Genomic DNA, 5968 nt, shown 5'->3' with positions numbered 1-5968 from the left:
GACTTTGGCAAGACAAGAATGGTGTCTGGCTTCAGTAGACAGAGACAGCCGATTCGATCGAGCGCTTCTGGCGCTGACTGGCGGGGAAAGTTGGAAACTGGTCTGCGATTTCCCGACCTTTGACAGCCTTTTCGTCGGTTTATTTTCGGGGTGGAAAGGTTGGAAACTATTGGAAATTAGGAGGGTGCTTTTCTATGACCTAGTTTGAATAATAAAAAAGGATATTACATTAAATTTGTAGGCATTGTAGGATTCAAAAAGTTTTTGCAATTTATTATAACAATAATATTAATTTTCTGACCCTTGGGAGGCATCCCTAAATTACACACAGTAACCAGTAACGCAAAACTCGATGAATATAAATCCCTTCAAACCCTCTTACTACTAAAATTAAAATGATTATTTAGAAAATTATGACAAAGGAATTAACACTGATCGATGCTGATGAAAACAGGACATCTCTTATCATTTATCTTTCAAGGGTGGATGCTTTTCATATCTTCTGTAATACATAATAGTTGGCATGTTGTTCAAGTGCTGTTATATAGTATATATCTGTTCTGATTTATTGACAGATCTATTTCATATTCAATCTCATTGTACTTGCAATTCATCTCTACAAGCTCTTATAGATTTTCAAATTTAATCTACACAATAAACAATGGTTAAGTAACTCTACACAGATTCAATACAAATAATAATTACAGAGATAATACAATCTTTTTTAATTCAATCAAATAGTTATTGACAACATAGTATTGCTGCTAAAAACTAATAATTTCATCATAGATTTACTGTATAATGTGAAAAAAATCTATTTTAATTCAATCTACACTCTATTGCAATAAGTTTTCTTTTCTCAGAGTAGACTCATCGACTTTGTCTTTATAGGCTGGGAAAACTAGTTTGCACTAGAAACATCAACATTTTCAAGTTAAGTTGTAACTTTACTTTTGAATACATGGAGTTAAAAATAACAGAACTGTCATTAGTTACAATACAATCACCTCCCCTAATCAACATCGAGTTCATTCAAAAAACTCTATTCGAAAGCGAACCAATTTTTTTTAATGCAACGATGAGACTAAAACACTGTATTTATATTGAGAGACTCATATTCACTGACACTGCATTCATATACATTGCTGTTTCTTGTATGAAGATAATAAAAATCTATGCTAATTAATGCAACGCATTTGAACACTGTATTCATATATACTGTACATTGCTGTATTTTGTATGAAGATCATAAAAATCTATGCTAATTTATGCAACGCATTTGAATGTAAATGCAATGTTGTGTCACTCTGTCACACAGTTATGTTCTTTTATTCATGTGAGAAAAAGAGGTGATGATGATTGGAAAGAGAGAGAAAATGAGAATTAGTGTTTGAGAAAGAGTTTCATAGTTTCAGAACGACAGAGTCAGTGAGAAAGATGAAATGAGTAAATTGAAAGAAAGACAAAGAAACTATCAGACAGAAATACAGACAGATATACAGTAGGCTACTGTAAATTAATGAATGAGTTTAACTTTAACAAAGTGAAAATGAAGAAGATATAGAGATAAATTATGAGATAAATATATAGAAATAAATAATGTTTGGTGAAAGAGTAGGATGATGAAGGATTGACAAGAGAAAATTGACTGACAGATAGAGAAAAGAGAGAATGAAGGATTGAGAAAAAGAGAGAGAGTGTTAGTGAAAGAAAGGACGAGAGAAAGAACTGCATTATTTTGTTTGCAGTCGTTATCCTTCCTGTGTGGCAGATACCGGAAAAATCCGGAGTAATCTTATCAGCTGAGTGCTCTCTCTCTCACTCACTCTCTGCCCTCTTTCTCTCTCATACTCTCTCTTTCTCTTACTAGTTGGAATAGGTCCACTGCCAGCCTGCCACAGACACCTAGTTATTGCTGTGCCTACGCTATTTCATTCGCGCTACATAAATAGACACTATTACCAAAACACGCTCTCCCTCACCGCCATTTCCTCCTCTCTATTTAATATCCTTTTCTCTCTCAATCGTCGATCTTTTCTTGTTGTCGATCCACACTTCACTATTACTGTCTCTCTATTTAAGTATCCTTTTCTCTCAATCGTTGATCTTTTCTTGTTGTCGATCCACACTTCACTATTACTGTCTCTCTATTTAAGTATCCTTTTCTCTTACTATCGTTGATCTATTCTTGTTTTACTTCTCTCCTTCTTCTCCATATTATTCACGTTGAGTTGACTGAATAGACGTCATACGTCAAACAAACCAATATTCATAAATCATAGCTGTAACTGTCTGGGGTGGGAAGGTGTGGGAAAGAGAGGATAAGCAAGAGTCGGGGAGAAGAATAAGAAGATGAAGGAGAGGAAGAAGAAGAAGAAGGAGAAGAAGAAGAAGAAAATGAGTAACAATAGCAAGAAGAAGAAAATGAAGAGAAAAAAGAATAGAAAGATGAAGAAAATTAAGAGAAAGAATAGAAAGATGAAGAAGAAGATGAAGAAAATGAAGAGCAAAAAAGGAGAAGCTAAACAAGAAGGAGGTGATAAAGAAGGATAGAGGAGCAAGAAGAAGAGTGAAAAGGAAGAAGAGAGGGGAGAAGAAGTAGATGAAGAAAGAAAGTTGAATAGAAGGAAGATTAAGAAGTAGAAGATGATGACATTGGAGACGACGATGAAGAAGAAGAAGAAGAAGAAGAAGATGATGAAGAAGAAGAAGAAGAAGAAGAAGAAGAACAAAGAAGAGAAAGGAGAAAAAGAAGAAGAAGAACAAAGAAGAGAAAGGAGAAAAAGAAGAAGAAGAACAAAGAAGAACGGAGGAGATGAAGGAAAATAATTATGTAGTTATGAGGCTTGACTCCATGTTGTGTTATTCAATTAGTTTGCATTTCAATGACCTGAGTAAAGTTCATATTAAAAGGTCTACAAGAAGGTCTTGTTGAGCCAGGTTAAGGTTCTACGTTCTATGACAGAGATAGTTCATTGAGAAAGAAATAAACTTCAGTCAACTCATAAAACTAGTTTCAACCAAGCTAAATACAATCATCAATATACAGTACTTTATTTGTGTTCACACACATCATGCATATGAGATATGAGGTACGGTACTGTGCACTGTGTATAAGAATACAACCGACGTAAATATAATGTCATGTCATAATCTTCACATTTGTTTATTGGCTCTTCTGGCATTAGATCTGTTAGATGTCATTTTACGGTGGTTAAATTTGAGTGGATTTTAATTCAACAGGACGCGTGTATCTATTATCATAGATAAAATATGAGACAAATTATATCTTCAACCTGATGTTCTTTCATATCTTATCTCTGCTGTTATTTAAATCATTTAATAATAATAGTACTTTTTATTATTTAACTGTTCTTTAATAATTATGAATACCAATGCTACAAAGCAACTAATATAGTTTTTCCTTGATCTTGGTGATAAAAATAAAGAATGGAAATTCAATTTTCATATTATAACCCTGACCAATAATGTACTAAACATTGGGTCCTACATTAAAGATCTTCAAAGCATCATGACTATTTATGATTCATTATTATTCGTATTACAATAAGAACTATCATATTTTCATTATTTCTTGTATTCTTGTATGCATTGTTTGTAATTCATATTTATTGCCTTGTGTGTGTGTCTGTCAACTGTATAGTTTTAGTTAGTGGTCTTTTATACCAGTTTGAATTCTACTTTGTATCAATATTGTTTATTTATGCAATTATTCAGTATTAAACTATATATCAATAATATTGAGGGTCTATAATATTGAATTGCATAGGTACTCATGCAATTACATTTTCATGAATGTATGTTTTAAATGCCTTTTGTCGATGTAATCAATGTTTGTTTATGACAATAATACAAATTTGATTTCATACTCACAGGTCACTGCGTACAAAGATCTCAGAATATTGTCTGCCAATTTTCAACCAGCAAGGACAGAAGTAGACTCCCCAATAGCCAATCTTTCAACCAACAAGGAAAGAAGTATTCTCTTCAATATGCTAAGGCCAAGGTTGTGCTGAAAAAAAAACGGAAAAAGTTTTTATGGGACGGAACTATGTCCTTGGCTGTATCCTGTCGTACATTCAAATGCAAGTGATTAAAATGTTTTGTTGTGTTACAGAAATCGAATTTTATTCAATGAAATTGGCTAGGTACGTTCATTGCGATATTAGGTAGCTTCAAAATATTTTCCACAATTCTTACAGAATTGGTCGTTCGTTAGGCTATGACCATTTTTGACAATAGTTTACCTTAACGACAGATTTATTTTAATGAAATAGGATTGTATAGTTTTATGGTGTATTCTATTAATTGTTTGAAATATCATTAAAAATGAAAATATTGGGTATTTTATCATTTTCATTACAATTTATAGATTATTGTTCAGCTAGACTACAGCTACAGCTCTATAAACTTTGTGTCGGTTGCACAAAAGCCAGTTAAATCTTAACCGTGATTACTTTCACGAGAACTGATCAGAGAAGGCCTTTTTTATAAGAAGGCTTCTCATGAAATTAATCACGATTACAATTTAACCGGCTTTTATGCAACCGGCACAATATCTTTTAGAATGAATGTACAAAATTCCCGCAATTGTTCCACATGGCGACTTTGGTGCACTCAGCGCTATCTAACGTAATTCTGTAGAACTATCTGCATCTCACAGTCATTCTCAGATCATCAGTTTATTTTAGCCCCCTTTTTATCGGTTTTCTTAATTATTTTTCACTATTATCGATTTATTTCAACATTTGGCCTTGATTAAATGATCCTTTCATCGATTTTTGCAAAAATTTCATTATTTCCTAAACTAAATAATATAGAATCAATGCGTTTTCTGCCGGAAAATGCCAAGTTCTCGCAACGAGTTTTCGGTTGGTCTTGAGTATATATACCAGAACGAAAAGTACCGTTAAACGGGGAGTCCGGTCTCACAAGGTGTCAAACTATCAAAAGATAAACTGAAAAGCTCCAATAAATAAACTACCAAACTTGAATTCTACACCTATGTGGGGGATTTGACTTCCTTTTTTGTTTCTTCTTTGAAATAGAATTATTCATTCTAATATAACCTTAATAAAAATTATTATTTATTTAATATCAATTTATTATTATTATTATTAATACAGCATCCACTGTTTTTGAAGTACCGGTACATACTTGACGTTTTGCTAATTTGCTACTTCAAACTTTAATTTATCAAATTTGTAATATTTTTAATTATAACTAGATGTTTTTTAAAAAATAAAATTGAATTATTATTTTTGAATTATAGTCTAAAAAAATTATTTTTAAATCCAGTTACATGGAAATTAATAGTTAATTATGATAATTATTATCATCCTACAAATTTATTCAATCTTTATTTTTTTATTGAACTTTTACTAAGATGCCTTTTGAACTGCTGAACTAAATGCTACTTCAAACATTATTGAATTAATTTATTATTATTATTATCATCATTTCATTCATCACATGGCAGATGAGTGTTTATTGCAGTCAAAGTCGGCCTTTGGCAAGACTTTGGTGCATTACTAAACTGAAATGTTCAAAAATGATCTCACAATGGATGCTGTGCTGAGAACAACTGCTTTTTCCATGGCATATTTTGCACTTTTCGATATTCCCATCTGACAAAGATTTGCTGACACTTTTCTAGTTACAACTCCAACCGTGGAGATAATGACAGGAACAATTGTGACCTTTTCTTGCATCCAGACATCCTTTATCTCAGCAACCAAGGGAAGGTACTTGGAGACCTTTTCATTATAATACTCCAAGGTCCAAGTTGTGACAGCATGGTATGCCAACATCTATTAGTGTTGTTTCCTTGGCTACCTTATCCATGAGGATGATATCTGGCCTATTATGAGCAACTGTTCTGTCTGTCAGCACCGACCGATCCCAATATAACTTATGTGTCTCATTCTCCAAGACTGGGGATGGCTTG

The sequence above is a fragment of the Nilaparvata lugens genome, chromosome 8, assembly GCF_014356525.2.
Source record: "Nilaparvata lugens isolate BPH chromosome 8, ASM1435652v1, whole genome shotgun sequence".
Classification (NCBI taxonomy): Eukaryota; Metazoa; Arthropoda; class Insecta; order Hemiptera; family Delphacidae; genus Nilaparvata; species Nilaparvata lugens.
This window is presented reverse-complemented; position numbering follows the sequence as displayed.